Below are 25,825 nucleotides of genomic sequence, written 5' to 3'. Positions count from 1 at the left end.
ATTCCAGCCCTGTCTTATGCTTTTTGAGCCAAAAAAAAAAACACTTCTGTGGTTTAATGATATGAATTATTGCTTGTTTGATCAAACAATGTTTTCATTCTACCTTCTGTGCTACTTTCCCAGGAAACTGATAATTAAAAGAAGCCAGCTCAGTAGAATTTCAGACATGGCAATGGAATCTGCTCTAATCAGTTCAGTCTCTACCACTGCATCTCGTTTTGCCTTACTACAACTGGAAAGTGATACTGATTCAGAGCCTGGAAAAGGCAGAAGTGGCCGACGTGCTGGTAAATCTCTAGCTTCAGAGTGTAGATCTACAAATGTGAAGAAAAGAGAGAAAAGAAGAAAAAAGAGAGAACAGCAGCAGAGTGAGGCCAATGATGTAAAGGGATTATATTTTCAACAGTGAGTAAGGTTGTTGTCTCATCAAGAGTTTTTGCTGTCCCTGAAAAGTCATTGGTTTTGGTTTTCCCTGTGAAAGAAGAACTACTTAATCGCAGATTACATCTTTACATTGTCCTGTCTTATGTTTCTGAGAAGTACTTGCATGCTTTAGGGAACTGAAGCTGGAAATACACCCTTTTGTTTCAGTCATTTCACAGCTTAGCTTTCTAAATGTCTCTTTGTTTATCAAATCTTTAGGGTGGAGTAAGCTCTGTGCACTTACAAATTGCTAAAGCAGTGTTCCATGTCATGAATGGGACCGACTTGGTCTTCTCTGTTGTTTTCATATACAAATCTGACAGAATCCGTTCGCGTTTTGCTCCTTGAGCTCTGTCGGCATTGTGTCTACAGATGTGTCTGTGTGTGGACGTGTGCCTGGGCACTCCCGGCGGCTGCTGGGCCAGCAGCTGCGAGCAGTTGTGAGCGTGGCTCGCCTACTTGGAGACCGCTTGTGTTTGAGGGAAAACTCAGCCTTTACCGCTGAGCTCCACCGGAGCCGTGAGGAGACGCTCTCCTCCATGACGAGCGCGGCGATGGAAGCCGCATTTCGCACCCCTGCTTTGACCACAAGCAGACGGCCCCCTCCACCCTCCCCAGGACTCGAGGGCGAGCTGTGCGCGTCCCTGGGGGCCGGGGGCTGCCCCCCGGTGTCCCCTCACACCCACCCCTCAACCCCCGCTCCGCCCGCGCCCTCCTGCCGCGGGGGGCCGCTGTGCGCGGCGGGGCGGCGCCGCCGAAGGTTGCGGCCGTTGCCTAGCGAGGCGCTGTCACCAGCAGCGCGGGCGGCCCAGGCGCGGCCCGCCGGCCCCTCAGCCCGCCCGGAGGCTGCCTCCCGCCGCCCGGAGCAGGTTTGGAGCGGGGAGCGACGGGGCCGGGGCCGGGGCTGGGGCTGGGGGGAGCCGCCCCACAGCGCCGCTGAGCCGGCATTTTGCTTGGTGTTTGTTTGAGGCAGTAGGAAATGGGATCTCTCCCCTCCTCCGCCCCTCCCCTCCCGCGACTGGTTTGGGTGTCATTTTGGGAGGGGGGGGGAGTCAGTAAGTTTTCAGTATGTGCTCGTGATTGCCGTGCCCTTTCTGAAATGAGCAGGATTTCAGGCTCTTGCAAAGCCTCCTTGACTGAGAATCAGCAAGAGAAGAGCAGAAGATGTGTTTGGGATCCGGCAGCATTTGATACCCATCGAGGCTTTGGAGTGTTTCTGGTAGACATTTGTAAAGAAATCCTATTCGATGCTTCTTCTTGTGCTTCAGAATTAATCCGTGGGGGGCAGTATAAGGAGCCATGGTTGCTGAAATATATAACTAATAAAAAATAGTTCCATATGGGCATAAACAGACGGATTAAAATCAGAGGAATGCTTGGTGTGTAGTAATCACAACTATTTAAAATCATACCCCCCATGTAAGCAACACGACAGCTTTCTGTGCTTCTGAAATTCTAAATACTTGGCCCTTGTAAGCAGAAGATGGCTTTCAAGCACGTGTGTGTCTATAGGTATTAATTCCGGATAAAAAGTTTTTTTTGAATAATTTCTGTTGCCTATGCATCGGTACTGTAGCAGTGAGAAAATAAGGTTCATTGTAAGTCTATGCTTTATCAAGAGTTCATTAACAAGATCTTACAATATTGTTGCTTCATCCGGCAGTATAACGTCCAAACAGAAAGCCTGACCACTTTCAGACCAAAGGTTAAGTCTGCTAGCTTAGAAGGTAATAGAAGCAAAATTAGTTTCTGCACTGGTTTAACAGTTGTTAACATATCTGCTTTTTTATCACAGTTCCTTTCCAGGGTGTAATGTTGCTTATGTATTCTTTGGGAAACTCTTCAACATTCTGCTTCAGCAGGGAGTTAATTCTTTCTTCTTTAACTCGGAAAACATTTTTTCTTAGGTGCAGAAAATTGCAAATGAGGTGAACAGAGGAATTGTAACAGATCTTCCTGAATACTGAGTGGGGAGCACAGAGATGGAGGCCGGCATGGAGGAGATCCTGGTTAAAGTTGCAGTAAGGGTCAGACCTCTGCTTTCCAAGGAAGTACTTCATAACCACCAAGTATGCGTGAGATTAGTCCCAAATACACAACAAATAATCATTGGGAAAGACCATGTCTTCACTTTTGATGTTGTATTTGGCAAAAACTCAACCCAAGAAGAAGTTTATCCAGTTTGCATTAAACTTCTTCTAGTGTCTTTGGCTGAGGGATATAATGCTACAGTATTTGCATACGGACAGACGGGTTCTGGGAAGACTTACACCATTGGAGGTGGTCACATTGGTACGTTGTAAAAAGTCTTTTTTTGTGTGTGTGTGAACAATGTAGTTCTGCAAATTAAGTATTTAATACATAACAGATGATGCTTGAGAATTTTTAAGAGATAATGAAAAAATGCATAGCAAAAAAAGACATATATATTCCAAAGTTTATGTGATGGTTGTGTTCTAAACACAAATTCTGTGTCCATTAGGCTATCCCAAAAGTATGAGAGAAAAAAAAATAAAAAAGTGCTCTTTCCCATTCTCTATTCTAACAGGCAACTTACCCTACTTTCTGAAACACAGTGCTTTAGAAATTTTGGCTCCATTTATCCTACTTAGAAAGTATCTGCTTTAGGTAATTGTATGAAGCAAACTCACTCTTGGACTTTTTTCAGAGACTGACAAAGAGATTTCATAGATAAATTTCATGGAATAGAATCCTAGAATGGTTTGGGTTGGAAGGGACCTTAAAGATCACCCGGTTGCAACCCCCTGCCACGGGCAAAGATGTCACCCACTAGACCAGGTTGCCCAGGGCCCCATCCAGCCTGGCCTTGAACACCCCCAGGGACGGGGCATCCACAGCTTCTTTGGGCAACCTGTGCCAGTGCCTTGCCACCCTGTGAGTAAAGAATTTCTTCTGACGATCTAATCCAAATCAACCCTCTTTTAGTTGGAAAGCCATTCCTCCTTGTCCTATCATTACACCACCTGCCAAAGAGTCCCTCCAGAGTCCCTCCCCAGCTTTCCTGTAGGCCCCCTTTAGGCACTGGCAGGCTGCTGTAAGGTCTCCCCAGAGCCTTCTCTTCTCCAGGCTGCACAACTCCAGCTCCCTCAGCCTGTCTTCGTAAGAGAGGTGCTCCATCTCTCTAAGCATCCCTGTGGCCCTCCTGGACTCTCTCAAATACTTCCACGTCCTTGTGCTGGGGGACCCAGAGCTCCAGGTGGGGTCTCACGAGAGCAGAGCAGAGGGGGACAATCACTTCCCTCCCCCTGCTGGCCATGCTGCTTTTGATGCAGCCCAGGCTATGGTTGGCTTTCTGGGCTGGAAGCACACATTGCTGGCTCAGGTGGAGATTCTGATCAACCAACACCGCCAGGTCCTTCTCCTCAAGGCTGCTCTCAATCTGTTTTCTGTCCAGACTGTAGTTGTGCTTGTAACTGTTCCAGCACAAGTGCAGAACCTTGCATATTGGCCTTGTTGAACTTTATGTGGAATTCAAATTTTGCTTTTTTAAAGGCAGATATCTGAAACTCTACTATTCGACTTACTTGGTATTTCCAAGTCAGTGTTTCTCAAACACCTGAGACTGGAAACTACTTTTTTTCTGTATTAGTTCGCAGAAGAATTCTTCAGCTTCTGCATGTATACGATTTTGCTTTCGGACTCTCTCTGGAATCTTGTATCACCAGCTCTGGTTATCTTCCCTTCCATATGGAGAAGTCACAATTTGTTTGTCTGTTCTGCTGAAGAAGAGAGAAGAAGTGGAGTAGCAGGAATTAGAAGACTATCTGGATTTTTCTTGGTCCTTGATTCTGAATTTGAAACCCTGAAAATGATGTATTCATTCTTTCTGCATAAAGGATTTGCAGGTTTATCATTAATTCATTAGCAAGTTCAAAATATTTTTTTTCTTCTAGCGTGATTTTTTACTAATTTAATTTTCTTTTAGTCTCGTACCCGCAGAAAGTAGTAAAGTTCTGTATCATTTCCATGCATTTCTGATCAACAGAAAAGCAAATCTTTACATGAAAACTTGGGAAAACTGAGCTCTTCCTATTCCTTATTATATTGAGTGATAAACCTCGCAGACTTCTCTTTAGTTTTAGTCTTTGTAATTTGTGTGACAGAATGACTGCAAGTGTCTGTGACATCTGTGTTTCTATTTTAGCATCAGTTTCAGAGGATGAAAAAGGCATAATCCCACGGGCTACTCAGGAGTTATTTCAGCATATTTCTGAAAACCATAACATCGATTTCCGTGTGAAGGTATCTTATATAGAGGTTTACAAGGAAGAACTTCGAGATTTATTGGAGTTGGAGACCTCTGTGAAAGATTTACATATCCGAGAAGATGAAAAGGGAAATACAGGTAGGATTTCAGCTCTAGAACTTCGTGCATTTGATTTCTGTTGTGTGCACAAATTACTGTTTCCACCTCTTGAAAAGAGAGCTTATCGATGACTAATACTAGACGAAGTCACGTTTTCAAAATATCAATTCAATTTAGCTGATCTGAAGCAGCCTTCATTTGAGATTCCTATGAACAATATCAATGTTCCTCCAGAAGCAGCATCAGGTGGTAAGGTAGTACTGTTACTGTTTCTGCAAATTCAGCATAGAAACACAATTGTGCATGATTATTCAGTTGAATGAATGCTTTAAGATTAAGCCTTTGCTTCTCACTTCAAAGTTATATTTGTTAAGCTACTTATGCTGTAAATATCAGCTTCCATTCCACTAAGAACTATGTTCTTAACATAGGCTGGGAGTCACTTTTACTACAAACTTTCAAAATTTCTGTCTTTTTTTTTTTTAACTGACAAAGTAAGCTTTGAGCTAGGTTTGCTCATACTTTTTTTCTAGATAGCGCTAGGTTGCAAATTGCATAAGACGATGTGTAAACACCTAAGTCTGTGTATTCTGTTTACGATATTGTTTCAAATGCTGTGACAAAATACACCCATATATTCTATTTCTGCAGGTTTCAGATGTGCTGTACTTCGTGCTTTCCACATACTGTTTTATTTTATTTAGCTATGTGCTACGACCTTATAATAATGCAGGCTTGTATGCTTGTGTGATTTGTGTTTATAGATTGACTCTTCATAATTGCAGTAAACTTTTACTGAAAAGTTTAAAATTAATGTAATTATTCTGATTTTCTTTTGGTGTTTGAGGTGATTGTTGGTGCTAAGGAATTCCAAGTAGAATGTGCAGATGAAGTGATGAGCCTGTTGGAAAGTGGCAATGCATCTCGTCACGCAGGCACAACACAAATGAACGAACACTCTAGTCGATCACATGCCATTTTTACTATCAGTATTTGTCAGAAACAATCTGCAGAGTCTCAAAAAAAAATAGTGATCCACAGGATTCATCTTGGAAATCAGTCCAGATGATTGCTTCAAAGTTCCATTTTGTGGATTTGGCAGGATCAGAGAGGGTGACAAAGACTGGAAATACCGGTGAAGGATTCAAAGAATCAATTCAAATCAATAGTGGTTTGTTGGCCTTGGGAAATGTCATCAGTGCGCTTGGAGACCCAAAAAGGAAAAGCGTACATATTCCATACAGGGATGCTAAAATCACTCGCATTCTGAAAGACTCCCTAGGAGGGAACGCCAAGACTGTCATGATAACATGTATAAGTCCATCCTCATCAGACTTTGATGAATCTTTAAATTTGCTCAAATATGCAAACAGAGCCAAAAACATTAGAAATAAACCAGTTGTCAACTACAACCCTGATCAAGACCGGATTGATGAAATGGAACTTGAAATCAGATTGCTCCGAGAAGCTTTGCAGAACCAACAAGTTGGTAATCAGTGTTGACATGACTTAAATCAAGAAAGAACCCGAATCAGTTTGCTAGAAGAACAGCTCACCCGGCTTCAAGCTCAGTGCTTCAGCTACAGAAACTGTTTGGACGAAGCCTTCCCATTCCTTGTTGATTTGAATGATGATGTTAGCTTAAAAAGCAGGAAGCTCTCACCGTGCAGCAAATTGACCCTGGAACTGGCACCATGCAAGAGCCCCATCATATCACAATTCTTCAGCTGAGGAGAGAACTAAAGAACTGCCAGGTATTTCATTCTAAGTTGATTGTTTAGGTACCTATGAACAAATCAGGAAAGCTAATGTGTCTGTCTTGTAGGGGGAGGAGATAGAGTTCCAACAAGTTAGAATTTTATAAAATCAACCTATTTTCATTTTTCACACTGAATTCTGGTAAGCCTGTAGATTGTTACCTTGCAATCGCATACACAAATTCTGGCTTTTCTTGGTTCTCATCATCCTAAATTACAGCTCTGTTATTTATTCTTCATTTTTTTTCTCTGGCTTATTGTAAAGCTTTGCTTCCCAGGTTCAAAACAGTGTAAGAGCTGGGTTTAAACTGAAAGATACCCAGGTAAGCATGCCATCCACAGCTAGGAGGAGATGGTTAGGGAGATGCTAAAATAAACAGGGCAATAAAGGCTCTTGAGCAGCTCTTAAGAGTTGTATTTACTTGAAAGATATAGGTTGTACAGAAAAGATAGAGTTGTACAGAAGTATCTGTCTTTAGAATGGTAAGGCATAGTGTGTCCATACTTTGCATTTGGCTCCTAAAGGTTTTCTAGAAGGCCAACTACATTTGGAAGTAACCTTCAATCACTATTGGATCACTTACCCAGAAAAACATCTGAAAAAAAATAACATTATAATTTCTTTAATCTTTAGGCTCTTCTTGGAGATGAAAAATGAGGAGGACCATCCTTATTTTTTTGTTTGAGAAGTGTATTATGATTGATGCTGAGATTTTACAGCCACATCTCACAACACACCGAAGAAAGTAATTGGATTTAAATACCCACTTTGTAAGGTAGTGTTGGTTATGGGTCCATTATTTCCTCTGGGAGAAAGAAACTTGTCAAAACAAAATCAATAGATGAGAAACAGAAGTAAAGAAACGACTGGTGGAAACCACTTTTGAAGGGAGCAGCTGATTCCCCAGAGGGCCATGCTGCCATAGCCACAGGGACCTTGACAGCCTAGAAAGGTGGGCTGACAAGAACCTCATGAAGTTCAGCAAGGGCAAGTTCAGAGTCCTGCACCTGAAGAGGAACAACTGCAGGCACTAGTGCATGCCGGGGGCCACCCTGCTGGAAAGCAGCCCTGCAGAAAAGGAGCTGGGCGTCCTGGTGGCCACCAAGTTGAACATGAGTCAGCCATGTGCCCTTCCTCCTAAGAAGGCTAGTGGTTTTGTTGGCTGCACTAGGCAAAGTGTCACTAACAGGTCAACAGATGTGATCCTTCCGCTCAGTGAGGCCACAGCTGGAGTAGTGTGTCCAGTTGCAGTTGCAAACTGTATTTTGTGGTGCGTTATACACAGCATAGGCAGCCAGTCAAAAGAGGAGTCTCCCACCATATTTAGCATTGATGTGGCCTCACCTTGAGTATCGTGTGCTCAGGGGCACCCCAGTTGAAAAAGGATGTGAAGATAATTGAAAGTGTGAAGAGGAAGGCAACAAAGCTGGTAGAAGGGCTGGAAGGCAGGTCCTATGAGGAGAGACTGAGAACACTTGTGTTGTCCAGTCTGAAGAATAGGAGGCCAAGAGGCGACCTCATGGCTCTCAGCAACTTGCTGAGGAGGGAAGGTGCTGGTCTGTGCTGCTGGTAACTGAGGGAAGAATGCATGGGAATGGCACAAAGCTGTGGGGGATGTCCAGTTCACGCTGGACATCAGGGAAAATTTCTGTACCATGAGGATGGTCAGACACTGGCACCGGCTTCCTAGCGAGCTGTTTGGTGCCCCATGCCTGTCAGTATTCAGGAGGCATTTGGGCACTGCCCGCAATAACATGCTGTAACTTTAGGTTAGTCCTGAAGTGGTCAGCCAGTTGGACTTGATGATCTTTGTAGGTCCTTTCCAACTTCTCTACTGCATTCTGCTTGATTCTGTTCAGTTCCGGGCTCCCCCATGCAAGAGATTCAGGGACATAATGGAAAAAGTGCAGCAGAGGGCCACAAAGATGCTTAAGGGACTGGAGCACCTCTCCAATGAGGAAAGGCTGAGAGAGATGGGACTGTTCAGTTTGGAGAAGAGGAGGCTCAGTGGGGGATTTTAGCAATGTCTTACAAATACCTGAAGGGAAGGTGCAGTGAACGTGCAGCCAGGACAAAAGGCAGTGGGCACAAGAGCTTCTAGGCTAACATCTGGAAGCACTTGTGTACTGTGTGGTGGCCGTGGCTGTGCACTGGAACAAGTTGCCCAAAGAGGTGGAGTCATCCTCTGAGACCATCAAAAGCCACCTGGACATGGTCCTGGGCAACCTGCTCAAGGTGGCCTTGCTTGAGCCAGGGGTTAAACCAGGTGACCTCCAGAGGTCCTTTCCAGCCTCAGCTGTTCTGTGATTCTATGGTGGGAGAATTTGCCATATATACGTCCCAACTTTGCAGTTCCAATCACATCTTTGAACAACAAATAAATATATGTATGTATTTAATTTTCCAACTTCAAGAATAACAATGCCTGCTTTTCCACTGGCTGAATTTTCCTTTTATTATCTAGCAGGCTCTAGCTATGGATGAGGAAGTATTCATCCAGAAGGATCATGAATTGAAGATATTGCAGAATCAGATAAAGACATTAATACAGGAAAATGAAGAGCAACTGGAATCTTTAAAGAAGGCTGAAGAAACACATAGATTACAGGTATTTTTCCTCTGGCATATATTACATGTATCTATATCGAACCATCCATCCACTATAGGAATGTACTCATGATTTCAAGACAGATCCTTCAGAATTTTTTTGGATGTAAACACCTACCAGTCTTACAAGCACCTTGTTTGAATTAGAGCTGTATTCCCTAATGAGCTGAGATCATCTAGTGGGTGAATCACAGTACTGTGATTCCTGAAGTTTGTGGATCAGCCTAACTGTGCCACAGCCTTCCTGTATGATATTAAGTGATTCATTCACCCTCTCTTTGCTTCCTGCCTTCCTCCAGATCTGTGTTGTTGCTAAGTTGTTTCAGGACGATTCATGATTTAGGACTTGAAAGGCTTTTAAAGCTTGTTTAGAATCTCAAAAAGACCATCAAGTTCCTACATAATGCTTTAATTGAAAGGCTGTGTAGAAACATGCTTTGTTATATCTTTATTCAGTGTGAGAGTAACGTATTGTTGCCTTTTGACTTTTTAAGACAGAATTTCATCCTAGTATTCTGAGAGTTTACTATTACAAGAAGCTGAGTGACACAGTGGAAACACTGCTTGCCTCCTTCCCTCTCTAGATCTTGTATATGCTAATGAAATTGTAATGGGTAGTAAGTGAATAGCATTTCAAGATCCAGGAGACCATATATAGGATAGTTGATAGATCTGACTTTATAGGATGATAGATCTGACCTTTTTTAAAGGGAACAGCATAAACATGGCTAGTTAGTACTCTTCTCCTTATTCTCCTTATTCTCCTTTTTCTCCTTTTTCCTCTTCTTTGCTGATGGCTTGGGGAGAGTCAATGAATGAAAGGTAAGTACACTGGTCACCATCTTTTCCTTCCCTCTGTAACTTTTTTTCTGTTCTGTCATCTCTGGATAGGCTTTTTTTGTGTGTTTTCCTTTTTTAACCCATACTGCATATTGTCAGCTTATTAGACTGAAACAATCCATGCTTCTAATACCCATAGATGCTTATATACGATTATGCTTATAATTGTATCTTATGGAGGATACGAGGCAGATGATATGAACAGAAACAGTTGTACTGTAGGCAAAAGATCGCAGCTCTCACTTTTACTTAAAAACAGAAAAATCAGTATAATAATTAAATCAAATGCTTGTGTCAAATGGCTTAAAGTTGTATGCACAGGAAAGTGTCGTTTCAATGATACATGATAGAATAAGAACTGTAAAAGTAGCATGTAAATGTTTGTACCCATGTATTTATGTAACAGGTTATGCACTATGGGGTTGTATGTACAAGGGCATAAGGGACAGAGTCTTATAGGGATTAAAAAAAAAAAAAGTTGCAAGGTGGAGTTGCCCATTACTACTTCCACAATCATAAAATGTATGGTATTGACATATATATTCTTTTTGCTATGACACAGAAATATTATGTATTGTATTCCAACAAAATGTCAATTTGTGGGGCATTGTCTATGTATGGGGAAAGGACTTGCAGTCTAAGAAGATGAGAAAAAAAGAATAAATAAAAAATATATGATTCAAAGTAGGAGAATGCATACTTTAGTTAACTATCTCTAGCTGTTATTCAAATTTCCTGTTGGTAGGCAAGATTTTCGATGTATTCTGAAAGGAACAGAGAAGACTGAAAATTGTATGGTCTTGGCCTTATGGATAAATCAGTTCAGTGAAGAGATGTAATTTTGAACAATGCACAGAGATTGCTGTAGGAAAGGCAAGTAAGTTCTTCAAACTAGCATTACCGACAAATTTGAGGCTGGGTAGAAAAGAAAGTAACGGTTGATACAGGGGATCCTGGGGTCACGTCCAATTTTATGAATGTTAATTAATAAAAATAATCTTTCAAGTTGGACCGCTTCAAGAGGAAGAGGAAGCCTACATGTATGTACATTTCATTCTTTAAACTCAGACCATGTGCTTCATTTGAACATTTTTCTTGAATTACCGTTTTATTTATCCATGAACACACAAATAAGGCAAGCAAGGGCTGATAAATATGTCATCTACTTCTCACTAGATGTCTAAATCTAGCTGACATAATTTATATAGGACAGCTCCTTTAGAGACAAAAATGTCTCAAAAAAATGATTGGAGTTTGGGGAGAGGTAAGATTCTACCTGTCATGCCAGAGAATTTTCAGTTTGTTGCAGAATTTGCCTGTGCACTGCAGAAGAATTTAGAGTTGGTGAATGATATACAAGAAGACTGACCTTTATAATGAATTTAGAAAGGTATGATGCAAACCTGATGATCAGCAACCGTTTTTGTTTTTGTTTTTGTTTTTTTCATATGAGAATGAAAAAATGGTGGAACAGCAAATCCTTATTGATCAGCTAAAAGAAAAATTAGAGAAGTTTATGGTTGTGAAAACTTGGGACTTCTCAAGTGCTTGTGGAGATGGGCCTGCTGTTACGGCATCTGCAAGAAGGCCATACAGTGTCCCACTCACAAAGAGTCTGCTACACTCCCTTTACCCATCTTCAGGGACAGAGACACGAAAGGTAAGGTCTACCTAAGCATTACATTTTTTTTAACAGTTATCGTTCAATAATTCTATTGGGCGTGACAAATTATGGTGACCTATTGTCAGCTGCTGTTTGGCTTTGAAGCATTTTAGCATTGAAGACTGAAAAAGTACTTTCGAATGTCTTGCGACACACGCTATGTCCCAATTGTCCAAAATCTATGGGCTTACATTTTGAATCCCAGAATGGCTGGAGTTTGAAGGGATCTTTAAAAATCATCTAGTCCAACTCTGCCATGGACAGAGACACCTTTCACTAGATCAGGTTGCTCAAAGCCCCATACAAATTGACTTAAAACACAGAATTTATCACAGTCATAAAGCTGTAGTCTTTAGTGATCTTTTTGTGCAATGTTTAACAGTTCAGATAGGAAGCATTCCCAAAATGAATGATTATTCTGTACTGATAAACTGAACATTTTGGGTAATAAGTTGGTAACAGTACCTTCTTTTGCACTTGGGACAAGTGTTCTAAGCAGAACCTTCTCTTGCAAAACCTTCTGGTACACAGGTACTCAGAAATATTATTTAAACACCTGCAATTTTGCATACAAGGTCAGGTAGTGAAAGACTTTTAAACTGAAATACTATTGGAATATCAATAAAGAATTACTGAACTATTCCAAGTGTTTTTTGGGCGCTTTTTGGCAGGTGTATACCAGTCCCCCTGCTTTTTCCCTGGCTCGGATGATGGCAGGATTCCGTGCTCGTAGCCAGATTATACTGAGCTACATAGAAGATCAAGATGAAGTCCTTCACTGCCACCTCTCTGATCAGAGTGATGAAGAGAAAGAAAATACAGACAGTCAAAAGTAATTTCATTTTTTTTTCTTATTACTTAATTAAGTATTTTTTTCTTTAATTTTTGTTACAGATAAATATATAGCAAATATAATATTACTGCCTAATCCTACTGTAATGTGAGGCCATTTGTGATACTACTTAAAATAAATTTGCAGGACCAACTAGGCATATTATGAAACTAGTTTAAAAACCACATTTTTTGATGCGATAAAGATTGCATGATCTTTGTTTTGGGGACATCATCCAACAAGATCAAGCAAGGGAAGAAGAAGGTGCAAATGCTTATGTAAGCTTTCTCGGTTTGGCACTCTTCTTTTTAATATCATGTACTTTATATAAAGTTAAAAGAAAAAAAAATCCCTTTGTGTTTAGAATGTATCATGTTTTCCATTCTTTCTTAGGCGTTCAATAAACCAAAGATGGACACGAAAACAGGCTTCTCTGTGCTTTCCCTTTGAGCAAAGTGACATGAAATGTCAAGTTGACAAGTCCAGCTTATGTGACAAATCTGTGCCACAGACTGATACAGCCACAGGTAAAATGGAAGTCATGAGAGTAAATTGTATTAGATATAATATTAGAATATGCAATAATGTCTTTATCACATGTAATTATTTTTCTCATCAAAATGTCTTTATTTGCTACAAATACTTTTTTCATGATAGCTCAACATAAATTTATTTTTAAATTATTTTCCTTTTCCTTTTCTGAAATTGACATCAGTGACCTTAATGTTTAAGTACTACTTACTAGCGAGAAAGCACTTGACATACAAGTCTAGTACTAGTTCAAGAAAAGGAAACATGCTATTGTTTCATCAGAGATGCACTGAAAATGCTTAAAAAATATATTTTTTTCTCTCTCAGGTTAGCATTCATTAGCATTCTTGAAATGCTAATGCATGCTGTCATTTCCATATTTAGACGGCAGGGAAAAGACTCTTTGCAATACTCTCTCCGTTTGGCTCTTTCACTTCATTTGTAAGAATTCTATACATACTATATTTCAGATCACTGTCTTTTGGCTAAAGAGTGTATTCCTTTTATTCCTTTTTTATTCCTTTTTTTTTTTTTTGGTCTCCACATTGTTTTGTTTTCTTTCAAGGTGAAGAAATTGACTGCCTCCAGAAAAGTCATGTTTTTAACATGCAGAAGTTAAAGAATTCAGAGTTGAGACTCACTGAGGCCAAGCAAAAATGAGAGAACTTGCACTTAACATCAAAATGAAAGAAGAACTTATTAAGGAATTAGTAAGAACAGGTAAGTGACTGAAAAATTGAAATGAAGACATTCAGAAATAAGCAAGAAAAAAGACACAAAACTTCTGAAGACCTGCATATCTTAGTTTTTGGGTAATTTTCTTCTGTGGGAATACTTCTGGTAACTTACAGTTTCCTAACTTCTATGAATTACTTGCTATGAGTGCATTGAAGGCTGCAAATTTTTATTGTGTCCTACTCAGCTGTGATCTGCAGATTTGTTTGTTAAATATTTTTTTGTGTTTTGTGGCTTATTGTGTTTATCCACCTATAGTGTAATTTTTCACGTATGCTTAGTGCAACTGATCTCTTCATGGACATGTGTTTGTCACCCAGTGTCTGGGATAGGAGAGAAGATACGACACTGTGCTGGCTGCTTGCATTGCCATCATAGCAGTAGAGAAGCAGGAGTCAGAAGTAGATGAGGGAAAAGGTCAGTGTCCCTGTTAGCCTATATCATTACACACCTGTCCTGATATATATATGCTTGCCAGAAACTTATCATTGTGATGACCCTAAAAATCTGTGCTTAGTTGTTTCAATCACACTCTTCTAGTGTGTACATATTCTCCTGAGGCAGTCTTTTGGCATTGAGAAACATTGTGCGCCCCCAGTAACAGTACTTACGGAATCCCAAACAGAGCAAATCAGATTGCCCGAACAGGGCAAATCAGTAGAAACACAATCGAGAGTTTTTTGCTGATTACCAAGTTGAAAGCTGAGAAATATGTAGCATATTCTTCTGGGGAAAAACAAACAAACAAACAGACAAAAACAAAACAACAACAACAACAACAACAACAACAAAAACATAATAATACAGGCAAGCTATTTTGTCAAGGACTGCAGTAGGCAGAAAATTTTCACTTGATGTGGCACGCAGGTGTTACTTTCTTTGGTGACATCAGATGGTTTATGAAGAGTTCAGATTTAAGATTCCTTCGTTCATCTATATTTCAGTGTTATAAGGGAGCTGTTTGTTTAGGTTTGGAAAATGTCTCAGAAATTTTTGGTTTAATCAGGATGAAGTAAGTAACGATTCAATTACAGGCTTAAGTAATACATTGCAAATTATTATCTTGCTGTTTTAAAACTATTTGGATATGATGTCTTTAAGGTAAGGATGCAGAGTCTGTAAGCAGGCAATATTCTTTGAAGATAACTAAACTGGAGCAAGAATCTGAGCAGGCCAAAATGGAACTGGCCGAAACTCAAAAACAGCTTCAGGAGCTGGAGAATAAGGAGCTGAGAGAGCTTCCTGAGAAAGCCAAGCTGCAAAGAGAGTTCTGAAAGAAGATGGATGCAGCTAAGCTGAAAGTGCAGGTATTTCCAATATGACCATTAGGATTTGCAAATTCCTGTCTCAGCATCACCTTTGAAATCCGTACACTCTGCTTGTGAAACTCTCACCAGCTTCACACAATTGAAGCTAGTTGGATTGAAGTAGCCAATGAGAACCTTCACACAGTTATACCCACTACTATTTAACAACTAAGTAGTTAGATAGTTCTGTCTTTGATGATTTTACGAAGGCTCAGAGACCTTAGAGATAATGTGTGATTGTTGTGGCAAAATGTAGCAAGTCTTGCTCACTGTCCTAACTCAGTGAAATAGAGAATTAACCTGAGTCAGGTTTTAGTTTTAAGTTTTCCTGTTGTTAAGCTGAAATTTTCCATGAACATTCAGGTCTTACAGAAGAAGAAGCAAGACACTAAGAAACTGGCTTCTCTATCTAACCAAAGTGAAAAACGAGCAATAGAACTTGAGCAGAACGTGGCTCAGATGAAGCATCAGCAGACCCTGCTAGAGAAAAGACTGCGTGAGGAGAGTGAAAAAAAGAAGCAACTAGAAGCAGAGCTTCAGCGGGACCAGCTACAAATTAAAGTAGGATTCTTTCTGTTTCCTTATGACAAAGAATAAGATCAACCAGCTTGACCTTTGTTTTCCCAAAGGCAATGTACTATACTACCAGATTTTGTCCTTTTAAGTAATTGCTTACTTGACACTGAAGAAATTGTGTGTAAGTATTTTCACAGAAATCTTCATTCTTCCTTTCTCTTCAGCTATGTTTTTAAATGTTATTATGTGATGTCTAGCCCTGAGTTGCAATTTTGCATGTAAATTAGTTCAATATTTCTGATTTCATGATTGTGTAGATTCTGTCATTAAATGTGTTTGAAAAACACACTGATTGAGGCAGAAAGAAAGTTTTGTTTGTTTTTGTTTAGAGGAACTTCAGCTTAAGATGGAACAGCAACAGAAGATTCTTAAACTTAAAGACAGAGAGATTGCTGCATTTAAAAAGAAGAAAAATAACTCGGTGGGGACTTTACAGAAATCAGAGGTAGCTAATCTATTCCAAATCTGTGTGGACACTGAAAAGAAAGGTGTCTTTATTCACCCCTTGTCATCTTTGTAAAGTGTTTGGAAGAAGAGTATTCCATCCTCCCTCCCCTGTTTTTTCTTTTAAATTGTTATTTTTTTGTTGTAGCAAAAACTGAGACAAGTCAAGAAGCTCTTTAACTGGTTTTGAATGAACGAAAGGAGAGGGCTGTAATGTCTTTGTTTTTTCTATGACTTGTCAAAGGTAGTAATTCAGATAGCTGGAAATTCAACGAGTTTGGTTGTCTGGTAGGCTTGAAGGTGATTCTGATGAGCTCTGTTATAAATGTTGCACGGTTTGTTTGTTTATTTCTTTTCCCATCTGACAAATATGACAGACGGCTATGGTTTTGGTTGTTCATGACAGTGTTAGAATAGTAGGTTTCCTGTGCAACAGTGCTACCTGCATGATTTCAGAACTAGACATTGGAACATGAGAGTTTCATGAGTTAACCAAAGTCTTTAGAGGTGAAAATCAATTTAAAAAACAAAATAAAAGCAACTTCTTAGCCATACCAGCAATATGCCCACTGATAAACCATTGCTTCAGAAGAGACTTATAATAGACTCTGCTAGCAGGATCAGAACTCCCATTTTTTCTTTCTTTCAGCATCACAGTTTCTCATCACAATGTGTTTTTCCACTAATCTTGGTCTTGGGCAAGAATCATGCAATGAGGATGGGCTAGCTGATTTCTTGTGGTACCTTTCAAACTTAGTTGTTGTCATTCTATATATGACATCTATTTCTATAACTGTTTTTAGGAAAATAATACATTTCCTTAAAAGCATCTGATAAAATTGTTTGCATAAGATGTAGTAATATAACATTGCTGAGCCTCTCCTTAAGTCAGTCCTATTTCTGTATTATCCTGAATCAGGATTCTGTTGAACACTTAATGTTAAGAATTGAAATGTTGATTTCTCACGTTTTATCAGTTACTCTAAAAGAGGAAAAACATAGTCATAAAATTCTGACCCAAATAGTCCTCGTTAATGCTCTCTGGATCTCTGTTTAAATTGTAGAAGTTAGAAGAGCAAAAGAAATGGCTGGATGAAGAAATGGAAAGAATTCTTCAACAGCACCAACAGTTAGCGGAACTAGAAGAAGATTTAAAGAAAAGAGAAGCCATCGTAGCTAAAAAAGAAGCATTATTGCAAGAGAAGAGCCTCCTAGAAATCAAGAAACTGAGATCTAGCCAGGTGATTCAAGAAAAAAAAAAAAAAGAAAGAAAGAAAGAAACTTAACACAATTGTAGAACTGCCTGAAAAGACTATGGGAGGAGGGCAGCCGGATAACAGAAGAGGTTTAAGCCATGCGACTTGTATCTCTAGCGCTGCCATTACATTATTGTGTGGCTTGATCAAATCAACATTTTAAACGTGAGTAATAGAATGTAATAACCTTTATTTACATGATATCCCTGAAATTCTAACAACAAAACAAAATCTGACTTCCAAAGTTCTGTTATTGCAGCACATTAAATAACGATATCTAAAAAATTGCTCAATGCCTGCAAAGTAGAGAACATGGCAGAGAAACATTCTGTATTATTTACTTTGGCTACTGAGAAACAGAAATTGAAATGTCATTGTCACCGTAATGACTAACTCATGTAAGATATGTAGAAAACTGCACATTGCTTTTCTTTGTTTTCTTTCATCTTTTGATTAAATAGTAAATTTTATGGTAGCTGTCTACTTAGCCTAAATGGCGTCCCTTTACAAGAAGTAGACAGGTCTTCCACATTAGGATGCGACAGTCTCATGTACATGTTTATGGGGATGGAGTTTTACACTTATGGTTTCTTTCATTCTTCCTCTTATTTCTTTCTCTCTCTCTCTCTCTCTTTTTTTTTTTTTTTTTTAAAGGCTTTAAACAAAGATAGTATGAAATTGTCTACTCGCTTAAGTATGCTGGACCAGGAATTGTGTGATAAAGGTATGCAGCTTCAGGACAGCACTACTGAAGATAAGACAGACATTCTGGAAAAAATTCAGGTTCTTCAGAAGGAAAGGGATCAGCTACTCAGAAGAAGAAATAGTGTGGATGAGAAACTGAAAGAGGGTAACTGAAAAGCGTTGTCAGCTGAAGTAAGTAACTACCTCTGAGATACATCAAAGTTGTAGGCAATGTTGTATAATAAAGTATTCCAATCATGACCTAAAATGTCCCCCAGTATTAGATAGTAGAGAATCAAGGAACTGAGGTTGGGTGTTTTTGTTAACAGCCGACATGAAAATACTGCTATAATGGCACTACTTACGTAACAGTGAACAACATATACTTTCAGAGGGACTTACTTACTTTAGCTAGAGTCCGGACAAATGTCGCTGGCCTAACAATTCTATAATTAGAAATAATGAAACAGGATGTCCATCAATTTATCTTAGGCAGCTATTTTCCTATCAGGACATAGAACAAGGTGAAGTACTCTAATAGTGATGTCCCTTGATTTTTTTTTTCATAGGCTTTTGTGAAAGACCAAACCTCACCTGAAGGCCTCCATATAGTTACAATGAAAATAAGCCATATTGTGGATGTTACACACTTGAATTGATCAGTATAATTAAGTTGAAGATTGAATAAATTGATGTAAAATACACAGATTTGTTTTAGGTCTTGAGAAGCAGCAGTTGGGGCCTATTACTGAGCTGATAGCATGCCAGAAAGAATCCTATTTGCTTCACTCCACAGAATCTTCTGCAATACTTCAGGGCGTGAATTTCTGCCACCTTCCTGCACAGATAATGGTCACCAAACTGCTTACAGATCTGATTGGTTCATTAATTGCTAATTAGAAAACTAGTTCAACTGAAAAAGTAATAGAAGTCATCAAATTGTGGGGAGGGGAAAATGAAGGAAGAATAGAATGTAGGCTTTTGTGGTGATGAACCATTTGTTTGAACTCTGGTCTGTGGAAGGGATATCAAGACATTTCCTGCTTGCTCCAAACAGGTTCTAGATTTGTACTCTTCCTCTTATTTTTCCCATTCCATTCTCTGTACTACTACTAGTTAGTCTTGCTCTTAAATTGAGATTCACCTTTGAGAATGAAGTTAATGTCTTATGCACACAAAGATTTGTTTTGTACTTTTTATACAATCTCACTCCTGTGTTTCTGTGTAGGAAGAACATGTCCTTTTGCAGCTGGAAGAAGGAATTGAAGCCCTGGAGGCTGCTATTGATTACAAGAATGAAAGTATTCCGAGTCACCAGTACTTGCTTAGATCCTCTTCACAGATCCTTTCACAGAGTGAGGATAATGGAATAGGAAAACTAGTTTCCTTGTCTGCTGATGAGCTCAGAGCTATCCTCTTCAAATACTTTAACAAGGTTTGCTTTGGCTAATGATCAATATTTTATCCTATTACCTGTTATTGCGCTAAATAGTTAAAGGAAATAGTGTCAAGAAGTAAAGTCAATTTAATCCACTTTCCTTGAAAGCCTGCTTAGGTTACTCACATCTGTTGTTAATTTGGATATTTTGCATCTTGACATCAACATAAAAAAGGATGCTTTTCTATTACTTGTTTGTATCTTGTTTTGGTGTCATTAGCTTAAAAGGTGTTGCAACTCTGGAAATTTCCTTGCTCCTTTCCACTGCTTTATGCTGCTAACTTCTCAAGTAGCAACATATTTAAACAGTGGTGTCGTATTGAAATTCTTCCCACCTGCAGTCTTTATCAACCTCAGGATAGTATTTCTTTTTTCCAAATCCATTATCAAATCTTTCTGCAAACAAGCGCTTACCACCATATACTGAAGAATCGTAATGACACCTGGAAACATAAAAAAGAAATGCATTAGGACTTGGTGTCTCTCTTTGCCCATGGGTGAACCTTGGGTGATTTTGTGAACAAGTTGTCTGTGGTACACAAATTGGCAGTTTTCCAGAAACAGGAAAAAAACTCTTGCATCAGTTTAAGTTCTGCACAGGGCATTAAAAAATCCACTAGTCCATGTGATCAAAATCTACAGAGCTCAATTCTGAAGTGTGAACTCGTGTCAGCAGGCAAATCTGTTTCCAGTATAAGCTTACAGCTTATACAGACAATTGCTTTTGTATCCATTCATCTATTAAGCAGAACTGTAAAAGCATTTGTTGAAATGGTTTGATAGAAGTGTATTAGATTGTCTTAGATTGTTGGCCTGCGAGAGTCTGAACGTAAATTACAACTGCAGACTGAAGAACAGGAGATGAAGGTCATAGACCAGGAAAATATAATACGTGAATTGGAATCTGCACTTGAGCACATCAAATTGCAGTGTGACAGGCAGCTGACGCTACAACACAGAGAACATGAGAAAAAACTACAGTTGATACTGCATCATTTCAAGGGTGCTTGTTTGTTTTCCAAGGGGAATTGTACAGCAGATATTATCTTTAGTCACTGTTGAGAAATACTGTGTTTCATATGAAAGAAAAAAGAAGGTATGAGGTAGAAAGATAACATTTTGGCTGTTACTAATTCTGATGTCGTGTAGGATGCTGATGAACAGACACAAGGTGCTTGTATAAAAGAAAAAAGCTGACCATTTTTAAAAAACGGTCAGAATTGTCACATTTTTATATTCAATTTGTTGACATTGGAAAGGTGAAAGATAGCAATCCCCTTGATCTTTATCCTCTAAATGCTCCTATTAAAATGGAGAATTGGGGTTGGCATGGGCTTTTTGCTCCTCTGTCATACTAGTTTAAATGTACACCCTGAAAGCAGAGTGTCAGCAAAATACAGGACATTCTCTAGCTGGGCATCTTGATTTTGGCACAGAGAAGTGAAGTGAAGATTTGATTCTCATACTAGTTTTACTTGCCCTAGAACAAGATGGTGAAGGTATTGCAGAAACCTTGAAAGAGTATGAAGTAAAAGTCCAGCAACTGGAAAAAGACTTATGTTATTCTAAGAAAACCAGCAGAGAGCTGAAGAAGAAATTGAAGGGCTTTTTTGGAGAGTCACCCCATCAACTAATGGCACCTACTAAATGTAAGTACATGATCTTAAAATGCTTTTGTGTTTGTCAGTAGATTATTTGAGGGGTAGCAAACAGACAGAAATATATCAGATAGACATAAAACTCATATTTTTACTGAACTAACTCTTATCCAGGAAGGTACTACATCTCCCCTCACTTGCAAAGGAGAGACAACATCAGTTTGTAATAGAGGCAGTGGTATAACACTGTTCTAAATTCGTGTTTGGTTTTCTGTGGATTCGAGCATAATTTCAGAAGCTACAGTCTCACACTGTTGTGGTTGAGAAAACGGTATTTTATGATCTGAAAGACTCTGAATGGCATTATAATTAACAAATGTGTAATATGCTATGCTTTTAGATGCCAGTATTTTAAACAATCAACTTGATTTTGCTGCCAGCACTTGATTTCATAGAAGTTATTTCTTGGAAGATTGTCAATGAGGAGGTCCATACTTCCAGTTAACTAAAATCATTCTTTATTAAGGTTAAAAGACCTAGATATTTGTAGTAAGAAGACAAACTTCCTAATGTGATCTATGCTTTGACCAAAAAAAAAAAAAAAAAAAAGGACCAACAAACAATTATGAAAAGATTTTGAATGAAGTAGTTCTGGTGTAGGAGCAAAATTGGTTTAATCATTGTCATTATCTTGGTTGTCTTACACCTCACACTGCCACCACCACCACTTCACACGCACAGTGCAGCCTTCTTGGCCCCGTGTTTCGTCTTATGGCTCAGCGTGACTCATTCTTCCTCTTAACTGATGGTTCTATTTCGTCACACTTGAGGTAGTGCCATGTCTTTGTAACACGTAGATGCTGGTCACATATGCATCTGTTGCTACCAGAGTGAATTGAGGTTTAGCTCTCCAGGCAGGATAATAAGCCTAGAGGTTCATTACTCGAAAGTATGCTGTGGCGGTGTGAACATGAATATTGCACAGGTTGGACTGTAAATGAGCATGGGGAAGATTATTCTGTGTCTAATACACAAAGAAGCATGTAGTCCAGGACATGTTTTGCTGTGAGGAAACATCCATCGCAGCCAAACTGTAGCGAAATGTAGAAGGGTGAATGTCCCTGTGAATTTCTAACTTTTCCAAATACATATGTTTGTAACGTTTGTAAGAAGCGCTCAGTATTTTTGTATAATTGCCTTTAGTTATCTTTCCTCTGAATATATTTTGGGGCATAATACAATGTAATAAAAAAGTGATGAGCTTTAAAAATAACAAAAATCCCTGTGTACATTAAAGTCACATTCAAAGACTATGTTTTGTGTGTTCTGCTACTGAAATTGCAGACTACTTTTGAAAATACGAAGAATTTCATATTTTACTGTCATGGTTCAGTTGTTTTAAGATTGCCTAAATTGCAAGTTAGAATGGTGAAGCTTGTATTACAAGCAAAGAGCCAACGGAAAGTAAAAGACACAGTCTTTTACTTCCTCGTCTTTCGGGTGCTTAACATACAATGGTGCTAGCTCAGACCTAGGAATCACCAGTCTTTATCTTGTTCCCTGTCTAAAGTCCCCCCTTTTCTTGAGCCTAAGCAAATTCTTTGGCTTATTACAATCCTTCTTGATTAAAAGTTTTCATTAAATTCTTACCAGTTTTGACTTGGTGCTTGTTTCAGTTACACTTCCAGGTATCATAATCTAGTCCTTCATACAGCACCAAAATGCACATTGTACCACTACACAAGTCAAGACTACTACTATTAAAAAGAAGATCAGTATTCCTCTAAATGATTGCTTAAGCCAAGAAAAGTTGGGTAACCAAAAGGTTATTTTGTTGCATAATTCTCGAAAACCCCAGGAGGTGTCATCTTGAATTACCTTATGTAATCACCTTAGACTAATCACCTTATTACCGTAGTCTTTCCCCAAATGTTTTCGTGCTCAGTCTCAATTCCTCCTGCCTCATTTACACACATACAGCAACTAATATTGATTAAAGTGCATCCTTCCCCTTGGGAGGCAAATAAAAGGTCTAGTGCCTAAAACATTCTTCTTGATTTGTTCTACTTGCTTGCACAAAACTGTAAGATGTTGTTGCAAATACTGGTTTCCTAAATGTGTTAGATCTTCTCCTTTGTCCGGCCTTTGGTAAGGCCTGCCATACAATATCTCCAAAGGGGCTTAGTTTGACCAAGTTTGCTCCTGGGGGATGGATGGAGCCCGTGGTAGGGAGCCATGTGGGAGCAGTGCTTGAGGAGCTGCTGCCTTTGGCAGCCCCTGCAGGCTCACTTTGGGAATCCCATGTGAGGGATGAAGTTCTGTGTTTTTTGTTTTTTGTTTTTTGTTTTTTTGTTTTGTTTTGTTTTGTTTTTCTGAAGAAAGCGGGTGTTTAAGAAGGAAATGCAGAGTTGCCTTTGTTTGTCACTCGATGGTCTTGAGGTCTCTTCCAACGTAGACATTCTGTGATTCTGTGAAGTCACAAACGCCAAGGCGTCACACTGGCTGGCTCTGCAGCACAGATGCCAGGAGTGCTGCTTGGCATGGCGGCGGCGGCGCGGTGCCCCAGCCCCAGGCCCGTCCCAGCCCCAGCGCACGTCGCCCTCCGCTCCCCCATGGAGCCCCCCGCCGCCTCAGCAGCCCCGTGGCGGACGCCCCATGGCGGAGCCGCCCCCGAGGAGAAGGAGCCTGCAGCCCTCTGCCCGCACCGCACCGCACTGCACCAAGCGCCGCGCAACGGCTGCCACCGCCGCGGGGGCTCCTGGTGTGAGCGGCAAGCGGTGGCAAGGGGGGGGCTGCGCTTCCTGAGTCGAGCTGCTGGACACCGGCTTGCCTGGGCAATTGCCCATGTTGCTGAGGAGGCAACAGAGCCAAAGCCCTTGGGGCTGAAGATCCAGCACGGCTGGGGAGGCTTTGGCATTTCTGCACAATGCTGCTCAGTCCTGCTTGGGAGCCCAGCCTCAGGTGCAGAATGAAGCCAAGCAAGCTCGAGGGAAACTGTGTGCTGGTAAGTTGTCAGTTCTTGCTTTCTTTTTCATTCCTCACGCCTAAGAAAACCTAACTCTTTCAAACACTTGTTTGATGGACTTGATTCTGGGTGTGCTCCTTAAGCTTGTTTGGCAGCTGTTGAACCCCGCTACACTTGCAGGAGACCTATGCTGGAGTTGATGCTTGCTGTGATCAGCGGTGTTCTTTTGCTCTTCTTTGCTTTGGTGATGGCGGGTGAGGTTGCAAAGAGTTTTCAGGAGGATTCTTCTTTTCCTTTGCAGAATGCCAGACTGCGTATTAGAGCTGATCTTCATCTCTGCTCGGAAAAGCTTCACGGGCCAAAAGAGAATGGAGATGAGGAAGGCAATGGAGAATGATGAGGACTATTTGCAGTCAGCACGCATAAGCTTTGTGAAAGAATCAGGTGCATTTCTGTAGTGGTAGAAAGCGTAGCTGGAAAGACTTCCTAAGGGCGTCAAGTCCAATTCCTTGTTCTCAGTTAGAGCAATCCCGTAGTTTAGACTCCTGATAAGGTATTTGTCTGTAGGCAGCTGCCAACTTGTCCAGCTAATCCAATTCAGCCTGGAAAACAAGCAAGCAAGCAAGCCAAAAGCACAGAAACCTGCAGTTTATGGAGTGCAACTGTCTCCTTTCCAATCTCATGGGTTTCACCAAGTTTTGGGTGACTCCAGGGCTGGCTTGCCAGGGGGACTTTCTTGAATTGCTGGCAGATCAGCCAGAAGGGCAATACAAGGCCCTGGCTAAACACAATCTGTAGGCTGCTTCTAGATCAACAGTTTCCTTGGTTACTCCACAACCTCCACAATCTCCACTTGCTTCGAAGCTGTGAAGATTGCAAGTCCACTTTGTGTTTTTCAGCCACTCTGTGTCAAACGCTAAGAGTTTTCACTGGCTGTTAAAACAGAAAGGACAAAGAGCCCCTCCTCTGGGTCTTCAGAAGGCTCCTAAGATCCCCCAGACTGGCTAAGTAGCGACGCTCTAGTATAGCTGCATCTAGATGCAGTAGAGCTAGATGGTGGGAGAGAGGCTCTAGCATGGACGTGACACACTTTGACAGCATCTTTTCTCTGACAGCAACTTCTGCCTTGGCTCTTCCCATCAAGCCAGAGCAGTTTCTTGGCCTGCGCAACCTGCAGACTGACCTCTCGTGTGTATCCGTGCTGGACTGAGGGTAATGTTTGGAACACACACTGATGCTGTATTCACTAGAACTTTGAGAAGAGAGAGCAAGAAGCTAACCTGCAGACGAGTTTCTTAGGTTTCTGTAGAGAGAGGGAGATATACATGCATACATATTTACTTCTGTCTTTACTTCTTTCAAGATAGCTTTTGTTCTCCAAAATGAATCCTCTGACTGTTACTAATGTATGGGACACACCTTGACACTCTAATGGCATAGAAATACTTTTCAGCTCATCCTTGCTATTGTTTCTGGATTGAAAAAATAATTGTGAATATGATTACCTGCTTGGAATCTTTTTTTTTTCTTTTTAATATATACCTATTCTATTATGAAATCCTATAAAAAGGAGTGAACTCAAGAGGAAAAAAAAAAAAAAGAAAACAATTTTAATTCCACTTCTAAATTAGATATCTAATCCTGATAGATTCACTCCCTTCCAAACAGAGCTCAACAAATGAAACAGTAAAAAATGCACATAATATTTCTTCTATCCCAAGATTTCATGGCACAATAGTTCTTTGCCTAACCCCGCAATAGCCCCATAGGCATTGCAATTGCTTACTTGTTCTTCTCCTTTGCTTGTGTTTAGTGTTTGCTTTTCTAATGTTACAACATTT

The 25,825-nt window shown here is 40.1% G+C and overlaps 1 pseudogene; it reads left to right on the top strand.

The window, feature by feature from the left end:
* The first annotated feature begins 724 nt into the window (after positions 1 to 724).
* Positions 725 to 25,825, top strand: LOC140002989 (kinesin-like protein KIF27; annotated as a pseudogene).

The sequence above is a fragment of the Anas platyrhynchos genome, chromosome 7 (genome assembly GCF_047663525.1).
Source record: "Anas platyrhynchos isolate ZD024472 breed Pekin duck chromosome 7, IASCAAS_PekinDuck_T2T, whole genome shotgun sequence".
NCBI classification, from domain to species: domain Eukaryota; kingdom Metazoa; phylum Chordata; class Aves; order Anseriformes; family Anatidae; genus Anas; species Anas platyrhynchos.
This window is presented reverse-complemented; position numbering and strand designations above follow the sequence as displayed.